Genomic DNA, 23,741 nt, shown 5'->3' with positions numbered 1-23,741 from the left:
GAGATGGAGATTGTAAGGTAGTGTAATATCAATTATATCATATTCCAATGTGTATAGGTGGTGCATGCAATCAGAGGAAGGGCCGCAAGGTAATTGCACAATTCCTTGGTGCGAAATTCCTAAAAAATAGGGAAAATTTCCCAAGGGAATAGTGCAAGGAAATAGGAGCTTGGAGGCTTTCAAAAATTTCAAAGTGTTGCCTAGGTTTAGTCAGTCAAGTAGAGGGATAGACTATAAACTTACAAGGTGTGTGAGCAAGCATATGTATTTCTTCTCTATTATCTCATTAATGCAATATAGATAGTAAGGGGTTTTAAGCAGTTGCATTCCCCTAGAAAAATATTTGTGCATGTGTGATTTTTCCTTTTGCGTGTTTATGATTTGTGTTCTAGATTGTGAATTAATTTCTGCATAGTAGAGAGTAGCTTTGAGTCTTTTGACTTTGTAAATTTCATGAGTAGTTTCCAATCTACACAATAATTTCTACATGGTATTAGAGCTGGAATCACTATAGAGAAGAGATTTCGAAGTTGTAATTACAAGAGATTCAAAGTTGAAGATGAGGGCTGCGAATTTTCTTCAGGATTGAGACGATGGATTTCAATGGAGTAAGGCTCGAGTATTCCCTTGAGGGAAGCTTGAATTATGTTGCATGGAAGGACTGCATGGAGGTAGTACTAGAGGATAATGGGTTGAAGGAATTCATTAATAATGATATTCTGAAACCAACAACATTTGATGCAAAGGATCTAGAAGAATGGAATAAGTGTGTTGCCAAGGAGAGGAGGACAATATTGGAGAGTATATGAGACCATACTGTCTCAATTCTCCATTGGAAGGAGACTACATATGCAATGTGGAAAGTACAAAAAAAATTGTTCGAGAATAGTAGTGAGAGTAGGAAATTGGCACTCAAGGACAAGCTTCAGAATATCAAGATGAAGATGAACAATACCATTCCACAGTACCTGGGAAAGTTCACACAATGTCATGATGAAATTGATCAAGTTGGTGATACTGTAGTAGAGGATGATTCAGTGAGCCTTTCCCTCATAGGCCTTCCCAAGATCTGGCACACCTACCAAGATTCGGTGAACAAGAGGGAGAAACTACCAAATTGGGACTGATTCTAGTCTGATTTGGTGTAGTAGGAAATAAGGTGGAATACCAAATGAAAGACTTCATCGAAGGGTGAGGATGAGGATAATTGTTCCTTGGATGGAAAGGAAAAGAAATGGAAAGTGAATAAATCCCAATCCAAAGAAGAATCTAGTCAAGGGGGAAATAGGAAAGACTTGTCTAGAAGCAAGTTCTTTCACTGTCATCAATTCATGCACTATGCCATGAAATTTCCACACAGGAAGGAAAGAAAGAAAACCTTAGGAGGAGAAGCAGGTGAAGCTTTGGCTTCATAGTTTGAGCTTGATTTTAGTCTCATTGCATGCATGGCCAACACAGTGATGGGAATTGTGTGGTACCTGGACATCGGTGCCTTGTTCCATATGATGAGGAATAGATATTTTTTCAATGATTTGGAGGGGAAGGATCTTCATATGCACATCAATATGGGAGGTGATGAAAGGTACAACACAACTGAAATTGGTATAGTCACCTTTCAGAGCGATTGAGGCTCTCCTCTCGGGCTCAAGGATGTGATGTTTATTCCAAGTCTAAAGAAGAATCTTGTATCCATTACAGTTTTAGAAGACTATGGTTATGATGTGATATTCAACAAAGGAATTGAATTCTTGAGACACATAGCCATGGGATAGGTGAAGAAGACTGAGGTTCGCATGATCAACCTCTACATTCTAGATGTCGAGGATTGTGTTGCGTTGAGCACAAAGGTAGAGAATGTGTTGAGTCACGATGTCGATGAACTTTAACATAGAATACTTGGCCATTTGCATCATGGCACTTTGAATATCATGCAACAAGTTACCGCAGGCCTCCCCAAAGGAGAACTAGAGCAGTAGGATACATGCAAAGGGTGTACCTTTGGGAATTACACAAAAGCCATTCTCCATGATTGGGATAGCAAATCACATGCAGTCCTTGAAAGGATCCAATCTGATGTTTGTGGAACTTTATTCATTGCCTCCACTGTGGGTAACAATTATTTTTCCATCTTTATTGATGACTACTCGTTGAAGTGTTGGATCTTCTTCATGCAAAAGAAGTATGAGACTTTCACCAAGTTCCTAGAGTTCAAGGGGCTAGTGGAGAAATAAATGGGCAAGAAGATGAAGGCTCTCACGAGTGATAATGGAGGAATATATGTGTCGCATGAGTTGAAAAAACTTATGTGCAAAAGAAGGCCTTCTATGAGAGTTGGAAACACCCTACAACCCACAACAGAATGGGGTGGATGAGAGGAAGAACTGCAACATAGTTGGAGCAACATGGGCAATGTTTCGTGACCAAATATTACCATTGCACATGTGGGTTGAAGCATGCAACACCACAGTCTATTTGTATAATAGAAGTCATCATCGAATTCTTGGCATGATCACATCGAACAGAAGTTTCTCGGGGAGGAAGTTGGATGTTTCACACTTCAAGATCTTTGGAGCTTCTGTTTACTGCCATTTCTCCAAAGAGTCAAGGAAGAAGTTGGAGTCGAAAACAGAGTTGGGGGTAATTTTGGGTTACACAAAAACTCCCCACAACTATCGTGTTTATCTTCCATCCCTCGTAATGACAATTGTGCAAAGGGATACCGAATTTTATGAACAAAAAGCCATGCGGTAATCTCTTGAGTGGGAGATTCAGATCCTACCAGAGGAGGAGATTTTAGCTCCAAAGGGGGAACCTCGGGATGTTGTGGAGTAGGCACAAGTTGAGTAACAAAGAGTGGAGATGACCACTCAAAAATTTTCATCCAAGAAAGGCACAAAGAGAACCAAAGAAGTTGAGAGACTTGTGCAAAATGTCAGGGAGAATGTTGGTGCTCCTTCAAATCAGCGTAGGTAGAGAAGGTCACTATATCAGTACACTAGCTACATGGCTCTAATGGCTGAGCTAGTAGAGACTGAGCCGTCCTCTTTCAAGGAAGCAGTAGAGAAACCAATATGGGTTCATGCAATGGTGGAGGAGTACAAATCCATTGTGAAGAAAATTGTTTGGGAAGTGGTCCCGAGACTAGCAAACAAATAAATTGTGGGTTAGAGATGGATATTCAAGGTGAAACATGAACCAAATGGAAGCATAGAAAAGTAAAAGGCCATATTTGCGGCCAAGGGGTACACTCAGGTTGAGGGGATTCACTATGAAGAGACCTTTTCTCCTATAGCGAGGTATTAATCCATCAGATCAATCCTTTCTCTAGCTGCACAAATGGGGTGGAAGATCCGCCAGATGGATGTGAAGGCATCATTCCTCAATATATATATTGAGGATGATGTGGATATCAAGAAACCAGAAGGATTTGATACTTTTGATCGTGAGTATCATGTGTGCATACTCAAGCGAGCATTGTATGGTATGAAACAAACACCCTTTGCTTGGTACACTAGGCTCAATAGCAATCTCACTAGTTTGGGATTAACCAAAACTGAAGTAGATGCAAACCTATATCATATTTTGGTAGAAGGTAAATTGTTGATTATTGTCTTATATGTTGATGAATTTATTTTGACTGGTGATGAGGAGCTCATCGGATCTTGCAAGGAGGACCTTGCAAGAGAGCTTGAGATTAAGGACATGGGTCTCATGAACTACTCCCTTGGATTGTAAGTATGGAAATTTGATGAGGAACTATTTGTCTCTCATGGCAAGTATGACAATGAGATACTTTAGAGGTTCTGCATGGATAGGTACAAACCCATGGAGACTCCTTTAGCAACCAACAAGAGAAAAGAGGATGCCACTTTAGGTGAGGAAGTAGATGCAACTCTTTACCGGTAGTTGGTGGGTTCACTCATGTATCTTGCGAACACATGACCAAACATGTATTATACACTCAAGCAGCTTAGCCAAGCTATGGTTAGGCCAACCGAACTGTTTTCAAGGGAAACTAGGCATGTTCTATGGTACCTCAGAGGCACTATCCAGTTTGGAATTCGGTACAATGGAGAGAGGGAGTGAAGTTGCGTGCCTTCAAAAATGCAGATTGGGTGGGAAGTCCATCAGACCAGAAGAGTACATCAGGTGGAATTTTCAGTGTTGGATCCATAGTAGTTTCTTGGTAAAACAGGAAGGAAATATGAGTGGCACTCTGCTCACCAGAAGCTAAATACATGGCTGCAAGTCAAGCAACATGTGAGGTGATTTGGATGAGAAAGTTACTTGTTGGCTTGTTTGGTTAGATGATGGATCTTACTGTGATTTATTGTGATAATCAGAGTTGTATCAAACTCTCTCAAAATCTTGTTTTTCATGATCGATCCAAGCATATTGATATCAGGTATCGCCATCTATGGGATTGTGTGTAGAGGTGGATTATGTTGTTGCAATACATTCCAACATAGGAACAAGATGTTGATATTTTCACAAAGGCCTTTCAACAGGAAAGTTCGCATTCCACGGGTGTAGGATAGGGTGGTTGATAATCCCTTTCTTGTTGAGAGGGAGTGTTGAAAATGCAATAAGAAAATCTTTGTTTTACTTTTCCTTGTTCAAGCTAGAGAAAATTTGAATTTCTATTTTAGCAGAAAACTTGGAGGTAGTTAATTGAGATGACATGGCTCTTATCACTTAATTTGAGTCGGGGAAGCGTGATTCTAGTTTGGTATGTTTGATTTCTAATTTTAGCAATATATTTCATTTAATTTGAGGTATTGCAAGTCTTACTAGTTCTAATTGTCAGAAGAACTAGTGGAGGTGAAGTTGTGGATGTGGAACTTCAACCACACTGAGTGTTCAACCAGTTAATTGATCAATCAGCCCAAAATAATTGTTGCATGAATGGAATCCGAGTTACCCAATTGAGATCAATAATCCAAGGTAGTGTAGTATCAGTTGTAGCGTATTCCAATGTGTACAAGTGGTGCATGGAATCAGAGGAAGGGGCCTAAGGAAATTGCGCAATTCCTTGGTGTGAAATTTCTAAAAAATAGGGGAACTTTCTCAAGGGAATTGCACAAGGAAATAGGAGCTTGGAAGCTTGAAAATTTTGCTAAGTGTTGGCCCGGTTTAGTTAGTCAGGTAGAGGGATAGACTGTACATTTGCAAGGCGTGCTCAGGCTTGAGAAAGCATATGTATTTCTTCTCTATTCTTTGATTAGTGCAATATAGATAGTAAGGGGTTTTGAGCAATTTAGTTCCCCTAGATAAATATTTGTGCATGTGTGATGCTTCCTTTTGCATGTATATTATTTATGTTCTAGATTGTGAATTAATGTCCGCAGAGAAGTAGAGTAGCTTCGAGTCTTGTGATTTAGTAAATTTCATGAGCAGTTTCGAATCTACATAATAATTTCTACACAAACAATGGTGTTCTATTTGTGGATAAACCTTTTTGTCTGGTCATCTATGTTAGTGAAATCTACGTTCTCGCAGTTAGACTATCTTCAAAGAAACCTTCTTTGATACCAATTGTTGAGCACACGCTTAAACTAAGATGGGGTTGAATCACTATAAGACAATTTTTGCTTATTTAGTAATCATAAACCATAAGAAAAAATTATATATGAGAGAAAACATCATAACACAATATTTGCATGCAAACCCTCTTGGGAGAAAACCAAAGAAGTTATTTTTATAACTCTCTATAGGTGCCAACCTACTAGAGGCGAAAATCTATAAATATTTGTAGGAATTAGTCTACAAGAGGTACTAATCCCCACCACTGTAAATAATCATAGGCACTAACTTATTAGAGACACCAATAGCCATTGGTACAAACAATTATAGCCACCAACCTACTTCACTGAATTTGTTTATTCCTTTCTTCCTTCACTAGGTATTCTTGCTACTTCTACTTTCACTCGATTTTCTTCTCGAGAAACTTTTTGTTTTTGGTTTATTCATAAGAATGAATTTGTAAAATGTGCAACACATTCAATATTTGAAATCTAATTATGATATTTCTATGTAACATAGTTCTATATGTCTCCTTGGATCTCTAAAAAATTCATAGAAAGAAAAGTCCCAGAAAAGAGGCTACAACAAAAAAAATCAAGTTTGATACTGATTTTAGGATCATCGAGAAACCCTAACTTCCACAAGTCATATTTCCAAAAGTATAGCAAACGAAAATCTAATACTTTTCCTTAAATTACTACTATATATCTCCACAGTTCTATCAATATTTCATTTTCTAAAACCATAGAAAATAACTTATACTGAAAATGCCAAATTGACCAATTTAAAATTGATTTGAGGAATATTCGAAAATCCTAAATTACGCAAGGAATATTTTTTAAATTATAGAAAACCAAAGTCTAAATTTTTTAACATATGGAAATACTATAAGCTTCTATATAGGCCTCAAAACTTCACATTTTAAAATATCCCAAAATAAGTTATAGCAAAAAATCTAACCTAACCCACTTGAAATTGATTTAAGGACTAATCAAGAACCCCTAATTTCCATAGGGAGAATATTAGAAATTATAGTGAACCAACCTATAGAATTTGTAACACATGTACATGAATATTATCCTCCATCTCCTCAAAATTTCGCAGTCTAAAACATCCTACAAAAAACTTTATATTAAAAATGCAAGTTGACATTGAAGAGCATTGAGGAACCCTAACTTCCTTAGAACATATGTCCAAAATTTTAGTGAATCAATACCTAAATTATTTACCACATGTACACAAATATCTAATCCTATCTCCTCAAATTTTTATGGACTCAAGATCCGAGAAGGAAAGTTATTGTGAAAATGCGAAGATGATTCGTACACTCCAAAAATAACATTTTTTCTCCACCTTTAAAACCCCATGAATATTCCCCAGCTTCTTGCACACCTCATATATCTTCTTGCTTGTATGAACCTCAAACACACTAACATATCCTTTATTTATATTGTTTCTATGTTCACCACTTAGAGAAAATTGTAAAACTTGCTTCGACAACTTAAAAGAACCTTTCATTTTTCCTCATTCAAATAGAGATAGAAGGTGTGCCATATACTTTTGAAAAGATATTAGAATAAGGTTTCCAACCATATATCTTATGTCTTGCTTGCATTTGATCTAAATCTTTGGAGTAAGAAAGCCTTAAAGATACGGTATCCAAACTAAGCATACAAAATTGGGTATCCAAACCATATTTCCAACAATCTTAATCTTGTAATTTTATCTTGGACATCTCTAGTCTAGATGACTATGCTAAATAAAGCAATAGATAAATTTATTTCATCTCCCATTATAAACAAAACAATGTTTACAGGATAGATCAAGTTCAAAGAAAATGTCTTTTGCATTTTTCAATAGGATATATAATATGATTTTTTTTTTAGAAAATAAATTCCATTTCCCTTTGAAAATGTGGAAATAAAAGTTGACATTTAACTAGAATACATAAGATGCTTTTTTTTTTGGCTATGTTGTTGTTGATGTTCTTGTCTTTGATGCTAATAAAGAACCTTGTAGCTTTTACCATGGGTGATTTCTTTACTTCAGATATTGCTAGTGAAATAACAACTTGCTTTATTAGGTTATGCGAAACTAAATGGAAATTCTCTAGAAAAGGAAGAACTTTGAATGATTGGAACGCCTCTAAATCCTAATTTCTTCTTCTAGTGCATGAGCCTTCGTGCCTCTAAATCCTAATTGCTTCTTCTGGTGCATGAGCCTTCGTGCCTCTAAATCCTAATTGCTTCTTCTGGTGCATGAGCCTTCGTGCCTGGTGTTAGGGGATTTCCCACTAGCACCATATTTATATGAGGTTCTAATGAAAGAGAAGCACCATATTTATATGAGGATCTAACCAAAGAGAAGTTTAAGCCTCCGCCTCGAGAGATACTACCTTTTCTACCTCGTGAAGTTTAAGCCTCCGCCTCGAGAGATACTACCTTTTCTACCTCTTTAACGACAGGGTACAAACTTTAAATACTCAATATGAGATTGCTGAAATGGTTGTTGCTTATTTACAGTTGTTCTAAGTAGTTCTTGGTGAGGAACAAAAAAACGAAATAGGTGGATAAAATAACTAGGTTTCTTCGATATCCATGTGACTTGGGTGTTGTGCCTCTGCTTTACTATTGGGTGGTTCAATAAACTATATTACAAATATTAATTTCTGACCACTTTCCATAGGAAATGTGGGTTCCAACTATGATTATGGAAATCCTAGCTTTACATGTGGTTGAGGTTGTGATTCAACCTATTATTTATCCTCAGCCCGAGAATGATTTTGAAGTTTCTAGGCCAACAATTTTCCTCATCGACTCAAAACACAAATAGCAATGGGAGAGGCAATATATTAGGTTGAAGAAGTCAGTATGCATCTTGTTCTACACCCTTTACCTTTCAATAGCTATTAGCTTGCCAAAGTGTGGATCTACTTGATTGAAAATATATCATTTACAATTTTCCTATTGTTGCTAGCATTTTATAAGCTCATAGGGGTGTTGAGTATAAATTTGGGGTAATTTGCATAGTTACCAAGTTCGGCCGTACCGGCAAAAAGAATTCGGAAATTCGCTGATTCGGTTCAGTACGACGAATAATTCGTCAGTGTCCAATTCGGTACAAGTCAGCCGCGAAAGATTTTGGTCAAAGCTTTCTATCATTTTATTTCCGGCGTCCACTGTGCTGCTTCCGCTGACTTGATGAAGAGTGTGTCCACTGTGCTGCTCTCGCTGACTTGACGAAGAGTGTGGCTGTGTAGGCTCGGTGTAACCATTGATAGGAACACTGACAAATCACTGCTAAATAAAATCACAAAAGAATAAATCAAGCTTTTCAATTACCTTTTATAAAATAAGGCAACTTTTCAATTACCTTTTATAAAATAACGCAGGGAAAGATGAGAATTGAAAAGATGAGAATTGAAATTTTATAAAAATAATGCAGTTATTTTTTTATTTTTTTTTAAATTTTAGTGATATTTTTTTTAGCTTTTCGGCTAATTTTTAATGTGAGGATTAATCAGAAAATTGGAAAAAAATAAACAATAATTTTTATAAACATAAAAATAAAAATAAAAATTAATAATTCTTATATTATAAAAAAATGATTTTTATTAAATTTCTCTATAAAATATTAAATATTATTAGAAATTTGGTTAGAAATTTGATTATTTTAATTTTAGTTTGATTTTAATATTTTATTATACATTATTTACAAATTATTCTATCACATAATATGGTATAATAGAAAATAAATTGCTAATACAAAAATCTAAATTTAATTAAAAATAAATCAATATTATCATTGACATTAAATAATATAAATAGCTCTTATCCATATTGCCAGATGAGTTAGTAATTTCTATATAATTGCAACTAAAAGAAATATAACTTCTATTTTAACAAGAATTATGAAATAATGAATTGGTTGCAAATTGGTACCTCTTTTATAAAAGAAAAAATCTAATTTCTATATCGTGTTAAATGAATAACTCTTATAAAAAAAAGATAAATCAATATTATAAAAAATTATAAAACATATAAAATGGTAAGCTTCCAAATCCACAATTTTTATACAAAAAAAATAGAAAAACAGTAACTTCTATATTACAAAAAATTATAAAATGGAAAAATTCATTATTATAAAAGATATAAAATGGTAAGCTTCCAAATCGACAACTTTTATAAAAAAATAGAAAAACAATAACTTCTATATTACAAAAAATTATAAAATAGCAAAATTCAGTTTACAATGGATAAGACTTGTAAAAAAATAGAAAAAAAAAAGATAAATCCAATATTAAAAAAAAGAATATTAAGTATTTGTAAGATGTATAATGTCGAATTTTTTCTGTATTGAATTTTATAGGGTCGAATTTTTTCCGTATCGAATTTGGTAACTATGGTAATTTGCATGAATTTGAATCGACTCCATAAACAAAGTTGATAAAATTTATATAGGTGCTTTCATGATGCTGCGACTCGCTACTACTTACATTAGGCTACAAGTTGCTAGTAACTACCTTTCCTGCTATCCATACTACTTAGACTATGAATGCTAGATATCAAAGCTAGGGGTACATATATAAGTAATCAACTCAGATACACAAGCTAGGGGTACATATATAAGTAATCAACTCAGATACACAATGAGTCTGGAGCATTTTATGAATGAAACAAATGCAGTAATGAGCCTTTCACAAAAGGAACCCTTAGCAACCATTGGATATTTTACAGCAGAGACCAACACATCTTACATATATAAGTAATCAACTCAGATACACAATGAGTCTGGAGCATTTTATGAAGGAAACGAATGCAGTAATGAGACTTTTAGAAAGGGAACCCTTAGCACCATTGGATATTTTAGAGCAGAATAATTTCATGGTTAAGTCTCCGATAATGAAACCCTATAATCTTCAAACCTGCTATAAGGTGTGAGGCTTAGTGGTTGTGCGCAGAAGGAATACCGTTCAAGGGAGCTACTATTCTCTCGATTTCAGATCCCAGGAATATTTTAGAACCTAACACACATGAACAATGTAATTTAATCCACCTCATGTTCATATGTTTTCAAAATATATTCAGAATCCACGTTTGATTCCAAAATATCAGAAGGATCCACAATCTAGATAGGTTCAAAGGTTCAGGTTATGTAGTTACCACCTTCAACATTTTTCCAAACAAGTCCCTAAATTCTGGTCAAATGTTAGGTGTCCTTGCAAGTTGACCCAGACCAATAACGAATGTCAAACCAGTGCATATATTTTTGCAAAATGACTAGTGCTACTATGAATTGAATTGTGCCCCTGGTGAATACAAAATTACTCACTACAAACTCAGAAGATGGCAGGTGCTACTAACCTGTGAAAACACCAAAAACAATTGGATGACTTTAAGTGCTTTAGCTTCATTCAAGCTTACTACCCAGGTTGTCATCACTCAATCACTACTAGATCTATTTGCTCGTATTATATTAGAACATACACAAAAACGAGGTGAACCACGTAATGCTCTTCACACATATTCTCACACGACTGATGGAGATAATCAACTCCCTATGTGTTGGGTAGGGATTAAACATAACAAATGATTACATGCAAAAACATACACCCGTTCTTCCACTTGCCATGCTCCTGACACGTGAAGAGAATCTGTATTGTACACAATGTGCTGGGTGGGGATTAAGCCATAGTTACCAAATTAGGACGTACTGTCGAAAAAATTCAAAAAATCGATGGTTTGATTCAGTTCTCGAATTAATACGTCGAAAAATCGATGGTTTGATTCAGTTTTCGAATTAATACGTCAATTTGAAGTTGAATATGATGCACTGGATATTAGATTCACTGATTAATACAGGAAGACCAGCGCGGATTTCTAATCCTAATTATAAATTCTAGCATCCCATTTACTCTTTAGAAACACCTTCTGGATGAAGGAAATATTGTACAGTTAATAAATCGTAATGTTGGATGATTTTTTTAGACGAAATTTTCGAGCAGGTTTTAATGGAATATGTTAAAATTTATGATTTAAAATTTTAAAATTATATGTGATATATGCCATTTATAAATTTATAAAATTTAAAAGAAAAATGCATGCATTATTGAATGGAAAATCTTCATTTAAATTTTTGATTAGGTATTAAACTGTACATTTTAACAATTTATATTAAACAAAATAATATATGTTGTTAAAATATGTTATAAATTATAGTTTGGTTTGGTGTGATTAATAAGTAAATAAATTAAAGTTTGTTTTGTTTTGATTAATGAGTAAACAGCCGTTGAGAATATAAGTGTATATTTTGAAAAAATGTTTACACACATTTAATATATACACCCATTATCAAATATAAAATATTTGATAATGTAGAATTTGAAAAAATCATTCTATATTAAATATCATAATTTAATACAAGTGTATATTTTGAAAAAATGTTTGCACGCATTTAACATATACCCATTTTGAATATAAAATATTTGATAATGTAGAATTTTAAAAAAATCACTCTATGTTGAAAATCATAATTTATAGTGTAGTTGAGTGTATATCATAATTTATGATGTAGTTGAGTGTATAGATAAATACAAAAATTCTTAAAATTTACTATCTTACTTACTATTCTAAATACAAAACTAAATTAACTAAACTATTTGGTCCCATATATAATTTTATTTACTATATTTATAATTAAAACAATTTAAATAAATTTTTACCTTTTTCAATATGATAATTATATACTTTAATTATTTAAAATATTATATTTAAATATTTATATAAAATACACTTCCTAATTTTTCTAACCATTTTTTTCACCCTGCCCACTGAAATTCAAACTTGAAGTTGGTAACGATGGATTAAAGCAACCTATTAACCAATTTTTTCCATTACCGACTCAAATTCAAACTTGAACTTGGTAACGATAGATTAAACCCAACAAATAATTAGATTGAAAGAAAAAAAGAAAACTACACCCGTTCCAGTACTTCGACGCGTAAAGATGAGATAGGCAGTCAATGCCCCGACAAAGGATAGTTTATTATTGATCTAGAAGAATAAATATAGGGTAATCAAGCAAACTCTCCACTGGACCCACCAAATAAGTACATTATGGATATCTCTACTTTCTAGCTACATATATGAGAAATGTAGAAAAACATAGTTGCTGGCCATGCAAAAACAATTCACTAATATAAATTATATATTTTAATTAATCAATCACTCATATGAAATATGAAACTTGAATTCAAAAATAGTAACCAGTTTTCGAAGACAAGCGGCCTATCTTTAATTATGGCAAGCTGATCCTTATAAAAGCAGCCACGTTGAGCAATTTATTTCCCTAGATATATATTTCTTCATGTGTGATGTTTCCTTCTGCATGTATATTATTTGTGTTCTAGATTGTGAATTAATATCTGCAGAGAAGTAGAGTAGCTTCTAGTCTTGTGATTTAGTAAATTTCATGAGCAGTTTCGAATCTACATACTAATTCCTACATAAAAAATGGTGCTCTATTTGTGGAGGATCCTTTTGTTTGGTCATCTATGTTAGTAAAATCTACCTTCTCGTAGTTAGACTATCTTCAAAGAAACTTGCTTTTTTACCAATTGTTGAGCACATGCTTAAATTAAGAGGGGGGTGAATCACTATAAGACAATTTTTACTTATTTAGTAAAATAAACCATAAGAAAAAACTATATATGAGAGAAAACATCATAACACAATATTTGCATGCAAACCCTCTTGGGAGAAAACAAAAAAAATTATTTTTATAATTCTCTATAGGTGCCAACCTACTAGAGACGAAAATCTACAAATATTTGTAGGAATCAGTCTACAAGAAGTACTAATCCCCACCACTGTAAATAATCATAGGCACTAACCTATTAGAGAAACCAATAGCCATTGGTACAAACATTTATAGGCACCAACCTACTTCATTGAATCTGTTTATTTCTTTTTCCTTCACTAGGTATTCCTTCTACTTCTACTTTCACTAGGTTTTCTTCTCCAAAAACTTGTTGTTTTTGGTTTATTCCCAAGAATGAATTTGTAAAACGTGCAACACATTCAATCTTTGAAATCTGATTATGATATTTTTATGTAACATAGTTCTATATGTCTCCTTGGATCTCTAAAACTTTCATAGAAAGAAAGTCCCAGAAAAGAGGATAGAACAAAAGAAATCAAGTTTGAGACTAATTTTAGGATCATCGAGAAACCCTAACTTCCACAATTCATATTTCCAAAAATATAGAAAACGAAAATCTAATACTTTTCCTTAAGTTACTACTATATATCTCCATAGTTCTATCAATATTTCATTTTCTAAAACCATAGAAAATAATTTATACTAAAAATGCCAAATTGACCAATTTAAAATTGATTTGAGGAATATTCAAAAATCCTAAATTAAACAAGGCATATTTTTTAAATTAAAGAAAACCAAAGTCTAAATTTTTTAACCTAAGGAAATACTATAAGCTTCTATATATATCTCAAAACTTCACATTTTAGAACATCCCAAAATAAGTTATAGCAAAAAATCTAACCTAACCCACTTGAAATTGATTTAAGGACTATTCAAGAACCCCTAATTTCCATAGGGAATATCTTAGAAATTATAGTCAACCAAGCCATAGAATTTGTAACACATGTACATGAAGATTATCCTCCATCTCCTCAAAATTTTGCAGTCTAAAACATCCCACAAAAAACATTATATTGAAAATGCAAGCTGACATTCAAGAGCATTGAGGAACCCTAACTTCCTTAGAACATATCTCCAAAATTTTAGTGAATCAATACCTAAATTATTTACCACATACACAAAAATATCTCATCCTATCTCAAATTTTTATGGACTCAAAATCCGAGAAGAAAAGTTATTGTGAAAATGCCGTACACTCCCAAAATAACATTTTTTATCCACCTTTAAAACCCCATGAATATTGGAACCCTAACTTCCTTAGAACATATCTCCAAAATCTTAGTGAATCAATACCTAAATTATTTACCACATGTACAAAAATATTTCATCCTATCTCCTTAAATTTTTATGGACTCAAAATCCGAGATGAAAAGTTATTGTGAAAATGCCAAGATGATTCATACAGTCCAAAAATAACATTTTTTCTCCACCTTTAAAATCCCATGAATATTCTCCCAGCTTTTTGCACACCTCATATATCTTCTTGCTTGTATGAACCTCAAACACACTCACATATCCTTTATTTATATTGTTTCTATGTTCACCACTGAGAGAAAATTGTAAAACTTGCTTCAACAACTTAAAAGAACCTTTCATTTCTCCTCATTCAAATGGAGATAGAGGGAATGCCATATACTTTTGAAAAGATATTAGAATAAGGTTTCCAACCATATATATTATGTCTTGCTTGCATTTGATTTAGATCTTTGGAATAAGAAAACCTTAAAAGATACGGATCTAAACTAAGCATACAAAATTGGGTATCCAAACCATATTTCCAACAATCTTAATCTTGTAATTTTATCTTGGACATCTCTAGTCTAGATGAAAATATTTCCAGCATGGTATGCCAAATAAAGCAATAGATAAATTTATTTCATCTCCCATTATAAACAAAACAATGTTTACAGGATAGATCAAGTTCAAAGAAAATGTCTTTTGCATTTTTCAATAGGATATATAATATGATTTTTTTTTTATAAAAAATAAATTCCATTTCCCTTTGAAAATGTCGGAACAAAAGTTGACATTTAACTAGAATCCATATGATGTCTTTTTTGGCTATGTTGCTGTTAATGTTCTTGTCTTTTGATAATAAAGAACCTTGTAGCTTTTACCATGGCTGATTTCCTTACTCCGGATATTGCTAGAGAAATAACAACTTGCTTTATTAGGTTATGCGAAACTAAATGGAAGCTCTCTAGAAAAGGAAGAACTTTGAATGATTGGAACGCCTCTAAATCCTAATTTCTTCTTCTAGTGCATAAGCCTTCGTGCCTCTAAATCCTAAATGCTTCTTCTAGTGCATGAGCCTTCGTGCCTGATGTTAGGGGATTTCCCACTAGCACCATATTTATATGAGGATGTAACCAAAGAGAAGCACCATATTTATATGAGGATCTAACCAAAGAGAAGTTTAAGCCTCCGCCTCGAGAGATACTACCTTTTCTACCTCTTTAACGACAGGGTACAAACTTTAAATACTCAACATTGATTGCTGAAATGGTTGTTGCTTATTTATGGTTGTTCTAAGTAGTTTTTGGTGAGAAGGAAATTTGGTGAGAAGGAAAAATGAAAAAGGAGGATAAAATAACTAGGTTTCTTCGATATCCATGTGATTTGGGTGTTGTGCCTCTTCTTTACTATTGGGTGGTTCAATAAATTATATTATAAATATTAATTTTTGATCTCTTTCTATTGGAAATGTGGATTCCAACTATGATTATGGAAATCCTAGCTTCACATGTGGTTGAGGTTGTGATTCAACCTATTGTTTATCCTCAGCCCCAGAATGAGAAGGGAGTCCTGAGGTTGATTTTGAAGTTTCTAGGCCAACAATTTTTCTCATCGACTCAAAACCATTCGGAGAAGCACAAATAGGGAGAGGCAATATATTAGGTTGAAGAAGTCAGTATACATCTTGTTCTACACCCTTTACCTTTCAATAGCTATTAGCTTGCCAAAGTATGTATCTACTTGATTAAAAATATATCATTTACAATTTTCCTATTCTTGGTAGCATTTTATAAGCTCATAGGGGTGTTGCGTATAAATTTGGGGTAACTTGCATGAATTTGAGTTGACTCCATAAACAAAGTTGATAAAATTTATATAAGTGGTTTCATGATGTTGATTAGCTACTACTTACATTAGGCTACAAGTTGCTAGTAACTACCTTTCCTGCTATCCATACTGCTTAGACTATGAATGCTAGATATCAAAACTAAGGGTACATATATAAGTAATCAACTCAGATACACAATGAGTCTGGAGCATTTTATGAAGGAAACAAATGTAGTAATGAGCCTTTCAGAAAAGGAACCCTTAGTATCATTGGATATTTTAGAGCCGAAACCAACACATCTTAGATATACAAGTAATCAACTCAGATACACAATGAGTCTGGAGCATTTTATGAAGGAAACAAATGCAGTAATGAGCCTTTTAGAAAGGGAACCCTTAGCACCATTAGATATTTTAAAGCAGAAACCAATACATCTTGGAGTGTTTAAAGCGACCATCCTTGTAAATTAACAATTTACCCTATATTTATTCTCCATGGTTATAATTTCATGGTTAAGTCTCTGATAATGAAACCCTATAATCTTCAAACCTGCTATAAGGTGTGAGGCTTAGTGGTTGTGCGCAGAAGGAATACGGTTCAAGGGAGCTACTATTCTCTCGATTTCAGATCCCATGAATATTTTAGAACCTAATACACATGAACGACGTAATTTAATCCACCTCATGTTCATATGTTTTCAAAATATATTCAGAATCCACGTTTGATTCCAAAATATCAGAAGGATCCACAATCTAGATAAGTTCAAAGGTTCATGTTGTGTAGTTACCACCTTCAACTTTTTTCCAAACAAGTCCCTAAATTCTGGTCAAATTTTAGGTGTCGTTGCAAGTTGAGCCAGACCAATAACGAAGGTCAAACCAGTCCATATATTTTTGCATAATGACTAGTGCTACTATGAATTGAATTGTGCCCCTGTTGAATACAAAATTACTCTCTACAAACTCAGAAGATTGCAGGTGCTACTAACCTGTGAAAGCACCAAAAACACATTCAAGCTTACTACCCAGGTTGTCATCATTCAATCACTCCTAGATCTATTTGCTCCTATTATATTGGAACATACACAAAAACGAGGTGAACCACGTAATGCTCTTCACACATATTCTCACACGACTGATGGAGATAACCAATTCCCTATGTGTTGGGTAGGGATTAAACATAACAAATGATTACATGCAAAAACGTACACCTGTTCTTCCACTTGCCATCCTTCTGACACGTGAAGAGAATCTGTGTTGTACACTATGTGCTGGGTGGGGATTAAGCCATAGTTACCAAATCAGGACGTACTGTCGAAAAAATTCAAAAAATCGATGGTTTGATTCAGTTTTCGAATTAATACGTCAAAAAATCGATGGTTTGATTCAGTTTTCGAATTAATACGTCAATTTGAAGTTGAATATGATGCACTGCATATTAGGTTCACTGATTAATACAGGAAGACCAGCGCAGATTTATAATCCTAATTATAAATTCTAGCATCCCATTTACTCTTTAGAAACAGCTTCTGGATGCAGGAAATATTGTACAGTTAATAAATCGTAATGTTGGATGATTCTTTTACACGAAATTTTCGAGCAGGTTTTAATGGAATATGTTAAAATTTATGATTTAAAATTTTAAAATTATATGTGATACATGCCATTTATAAATTTATAAAATTTAAAAGAAAAATGTATGCATTAGTGAATGGAAAATCTTCATTTAAATTTTTCACTGGGTATTAAATTGTACATTTTAACGATTTGTATTATACAAAATAATATATGTTGTTAAAATAGGTTATAAATTATAGTTTGGTTTGGTTTGATTAATAAGTAAATAAATTAAAGTTTGTTTTGTTTTGATTAATGAGTAAACAGCCATGGAGAATACAAGTGTATATTTTGAAAAAATGTTTGTACACATTTAATATATACCCATTATGAATATAAATATTTAATATATACTTGATAATATAGAATTTAAGAAATTCACTTTATATTGAATATCATAATTTATATTGAATATCATAATTTATCTAGAATTTAAGAAATTCACTCTATATTGAATATCATAATTTATGGTGTAGTTGAGTGTATAGATAAATACAAAAATTCCTAAAATTTACCATCATAATTATTATTCTAAATAAAAAATTAAATTAACTAAACTATTTGGTCTTATATATAAATTTATTTACTATATTTATAATTAAAACAATCTAAATAAATTTTTACCTTTTCAATAGGATAATTATACATTTTAATTATTTAAAATATTATATTTAAGTATTTATATAAAATATACTTCCTAATTTTTTTCCCATTAAATTTTAAGTAACCATATTTTTTTTACCCTGCCCACTGAAATTCAAAATTGAAATTGGTAACGATGGATTAAACCAACATATTAACCAATTTTTTTCCTTACCAACTCAAATTCAAACTTGAACGTGGTAACGATGAATTAAACCCAACAACTTTTTTTTTTTTGTAAGCTTTGGTAGGACTCTCCTATTTTCATGTCCATTACATACCCCACTACGGGGGAAGGGTAGCCCAAGATTTGAACCCAAGACTTCCGGTTCAGTGAGACTTCATTTCCATGGCCATTGCCACTTGAGTTACCCCATGTGGACAAACCCAACAAATAATTAGATTGAAAGAGAAAAAAAAAAAAAAAAATTATAAAGATGAGATAGACCGTCAATGCGCTCAACACATGATAGTTTATTATTGATCTGGAAGAGTAAATATAGAGTAATCAAGCAAACTCTCCACTGGACCCACCAAATAAGTAAATTATGGATACCTCTACTTTCTAACTAGAAATATGAGAAATGTAGAAGACAAAGGATAGTTTATTATTGATCTGGAAGAATAAATATACGGTAATCAAGCAAACTCTCCACTGGACCCACCAAATTATTAAATTGTAAATTATGGATACCTCTACTTTCTAGCTAGAAATATGAGAAATGTAGAAAAACATAGTTGCTGGCCAAGCAAAAACAATTCACTATATAAATTATAAATTTTAATTAATCAATCACTCATATGAAATATCAAACTTGAATTCAAAAATAGTAAGTACTTTTTCGAAGAGAAGCGGCCTATCTCTAATTATGGCAAAGCTGATCCTTATAAAAGCAGCCACGTTTTTCAAATATATTGTTGGTGTGTTTTTCATCACTACAATATTATTTTTATTTTTATAAGTGTCGTGTATATATAAGAGGATTTTTTTTATACTTTTGTAAATGCGTTGGGTGGTTAAATTTAAAATTAAAAGGCCCACACAGAAGGTTATTGTAAATTTCCTGGGTGGTTAAATTTAAAATAGAAAGGCCCACACAGATAGTTATAATTTTTACATTTGTTAATAATAATATAAATAACAAAGAAGCTAATTAAAATAAGTGAATGTAGTTTTTAAATTGGTTGGAAATAATAATATAGGATAATAACAAATAAATGTAAACAAAGGGTATATAGTAGTTAGTATTTTTATATTTAAATATAATTTAATTAAATAAAAAATAATTAAGATAAAGATTTTTTTAAAAACAAAACAATTTATAAAATATTATATTGTTAATATTATCACTAAAAATTAAAAAATGTTATTAACATATATATATTTTTTCCTGTGTAAATATTAATTCTATTAAAAAAGAGAAAAGTATGTACAAGGGGGTCGAGACCTCAGAGGGGGCAGAGGCCAGCTCTCAGTCAGAGATTCTGAGACATACATATCCTACTATCTGCCATTTCTGGATTACAGACTTCAAAAACTTGATTTGTTAGACAGTGACCCACTAAAAAATAATTCTGTTCTGAGTCTAACATGACATAGCTATCGCCGGCAAAGGCTTTACTGAGACGCACGCCGTCATGCCAGTCATGAACAAAAGAGGCAAAAAAGAACTCATCAAACCCAGAGTTGTTGCTACAAACTAAGAATAGGTTGGCTAGCGCCAAGAACTTAAACAAGAACTGAAACCAGACACATGAGCAGAGACCTAGAAACAAAGACACATAGCAAAAATAAAACAGAGTGAAGGCAAGAATGCCACCCGTCGGTGATGAACCAGCCTTAATCTGCATGTTGCGAAGAGTCGGGCATGTCCTTATCCACCTGGCTCGACGAAGCAACCCAGGTGACGAAACCATTGCCTTCAATTCCTTCGATGCCACCTTCTCGAGGAGTTACCAGGTTGAGAATGTTGCCTGCACAATGAGTCGGTCCACATGCAAGGATCTCGTGCTGTGTTAAATCGGCCGGATGCAGAGGCGCTTCAGAAACAAGGGTGTCATCCTGCATGTTGTCTGCATTAAACACCACCCCAGCCATCTCCTGCTGAAGGACGTTGTCTTCCTGAGATTGAGAGGTGGTGGTGTGGGCTAAGCTATTGGGATTGTCCTCTTCCTCAGCAAGAATAACTGTGATACTAGCAGACAAAACTGGCCTGTTGAGCCTGCTATGGAAGGTGAACCAGGTAGTTTGAAAGGAATTGTGCGGGAGAGGCCCAGCATGGCCAGAGGGCGGTGAGGACGGCGAGGCCAAAGTAACGGGGATGACATTCTGAGGAGTAGACCGAGAGGTTCTGCCTCTGTTACCGGTATTACCTCCTCGGCGAGAGACTCCTCGACGGCGAGGCATTCTCAGAATGACAGACCAGCTGAGAAAGGGAAGATGGCGGAGCTGACGGGAGAGGGATTGAGCACAGAGGAACCCAGAAATACCAAATAACCAGGCGAGCTTCCAGACAATCTGAGCCAGGCAGGGGTGCGGGAAGAACAACGGGCGGCGGTGAAAAGAACCAGGAGCAATGGCGTGAACCAGATATCGAGCCATACATAAAACCTTGAGCATGAACTCTCGAACCAGGTGCACATTAATGCCAATCTGTGCGACCAACATTCCATCCAGCAGCCGATTAAATGCGCATGCCATGGAGATCGTCCGCTAGCCAGGTGCAGGGCCAACTGCCTACCTTAAGCGAACCCTCATAAATGTTGTTTATTAACACCCGCATCCAGGTTATTAACATATATATATGATGATAATGTTGGTGGTTAACGTCTATTGAGACCAAACTTTGGTATATCGGACCTAAAGAAACGAATTATTTAGTTTGATCTAAGATTTTATTCCTATCCTCAAAAATCTTGGAGAGAAGCCTCCTGAGCTCACTGTAATTTTGACAACGTAAAAGGCTAGGAAGGTCAGTGTTGCAACAAAGATTTTCAAACTGAAATCTAATGTGGTTGTACTGAGGGCACTCTAAGAGGAAGTGATTTTCATCCTTGATTATTCTCTTAGACATGGCAGAGCCTTTCCATCCATGGTGTTTTAGGAACTGCCCAACGACCTATTTCACTATGGAGCTGATGAGAGTTCGTTCTAATCTTGGCTATATTAATTTTCTTCTTTGAGCTAGTTAAAATAGAGAGATACTTTTGATCTTCTAGGGTGGAGTTGATGACCTCCTTATATATATATAATTTTTATTTTTATAAGTACTTATAATTAAATTAATTGAAATATGTTTTTAGTATAACAAGAGTTATATACTAACTAATACCTGTTGCTTAACTTAAATATAGCTCAATTAAGCAAAAGAATAATAAATACAAATTTCATCACAAGAAAACAAAGAATAAATTATTGTATTGTTGAATGTCATTATCAAAAATTTAAAAATATGACTAACTAATATTGTTTATATTAATATATATGTGTGTGTCAGTTTTTCTATTTTTTATTAATATATATAACTTTTATAATTAAATTTATCAAAATATATTTCTAACATAATTAAAAATCATGTGAAATTAAAAATATGAAAAAAATTATAATTCTTGTAAACGGAAATAAAAGAAGAAAAAAAAAATTAATAAAAATAAAATAAACCTAAAAACAAAAAATTATTAACTAATAAAAATAGAAATTACTAAACTAAAGCATAATAAAACCTAAACTAATCACCCTGAAAATAAATAAATTTAAATAATAATAAAAAATAACAGTAAATACAAAATTATCACATGCATACCAGTTAAACACTATTACATACCAGTGCCTTTCATTGCCAACAAAATGCTCCTGCGTACCACTGGTTTGATCTTTTCTCAGGCTCTGTAACTGCAATGTAACCAATTGTTTAGATCCATCTCCTCCCAACATTTTCTTTATAGGGTCAGGAAAGTTAATTTCCGGCCTGGCACAGACGTATTTTTAACCTGATAACCGCAGTTCTCCTTCCCGAGCTCACCCAGAATGCCCTTACGATCATATTTGTAACTCCCATAAAACCCGGCCACGGGTTGAATATCAACGACTTCAGAACAAACTTGCACCAATACCGGATTACTAATTATTTATCAAAAGCGGTGGGTCAGGGGGATTCAGCATCCCACTCCAATCGTTGGGTCCTTGTATCTATTTCCACATATCTGCTATTGTACATGATCATCGTCATTTTTATTTTCTCCCCGCAGAGAAGTACAGACCACTTATGTGTTAAATATACATGGTCGTGATCATTTTTCTTCTTCTTTCTGCGCCGGAGCACTGATCCCTCGTTAGGTCATTTAAGAAGATGACCGACATTCAAGTCACCGATTCAAAATAGGGATCAGCGATCATCAACCAAAAAAAAAAGAGAATAGAAGTCATGTACAATTAGCAGATATGTGGAAAGAAATACAAATATCCCACGCTTAGAATGGAATGTTTAACAGCCCTAACCCACTACTTCAATGTGCGAAACTCCTGCAACGCGCTCCTTGCGAAATAGCCTTTACACAAATTATGAGACACTTCAACCCGGGACTCCCAGCGAGTTCTTATGAAGATCACAATGCCTGGTGTGTTCAAAGAATCCAAACAGACAATAAAACTAAGCGTAACCCTAGATTGACACTGACACGGAATCAAGAAAAGTGGAGCTCAATTATTTCACAAAGGAATAATATGAGTTATATCAACATCGCATCGATAGAATATTTCTGGCGGATCTGCAATCTAGAAAAGTGACCGATAATATCATGATATAGTATTTCCCGTGAAGATTGAAATGACTCGTGCCTATGGATGCCAGCCAAAAATAAGCATCCAGCTGCATGCTGACGTGTACATCGTTGCAGCACAAATAACTTGAGATCCCACGTCAGCATAAACAGCCACCATGTAGAGAAATGAAGATCTCGGATGTAGTGAAGTGGTAATGGTGAATGATTTGTGCTAAAGGCTAGCGGTAAAGTCCAGTGTTCATGAACGAACTTGTTTTTTTATTGGTTTCATAAAGTGAGTGTGCATGAACCAATTTGTTTTTTATTGGTTTTTTAGACTATTTATACTCTGATGGAATTTAAAATATCATTTCATATATGGGTGCTTATAGCATGCTAGGGTATAATACATGGGA

At 33.8% G+C, this 23,741-nt stretch overlaps 1 long non-coding RNA gene across 2 annotated transcripts in view; it reads right to left on the bottom strand.

The window, feature by feature from the left end:
- Positions 1-23,146, bottom strand: part of LOC149212019 (uncharacterized) — an 88,070-nt gene extending 64,924 nt beyond the window's left edge. Inside the window, exons 1-2 of one of the 2 annotated variants that reach the window (XR_016250198.1) lie at positions 22,389-23,146; positions 8,262-8,819 (exon numbers count right to left, since the gene is read on the bottom strand). This is a non-coding gene — a long non-coding RNA (uncharacterized LOC149212019). Of the gene's footprint in view, positions 1-8,261; positions 8,820-22,388 lie in introns of those variants that run through there. The other variant, XR_016250199.1, reaches the window with a different exon arrangement.
- Positions 23,147-23,741: the final 595 nt, after the last annotated feature.

The sequence above is a fragment of the Pinus tabuliformis genome, chromosome 1_1 (genome assembly GCF_031772625.1).
Source record: "Pinus tabuliformis cultivar Carrire ecotype Pingquan chromosome 1_1, CPIR1, whole genome shotgun sequence".
Taxonomy (NCBI): Eukaryota; Viridiplantae; Streptophyta; class Pinopsida; order Pinales; family Pinaceae; genus Pinus; species Pinus tabuliformis.
This window is presented reverse-complemented; position numbering and strand designations above follow the sequence as displayed.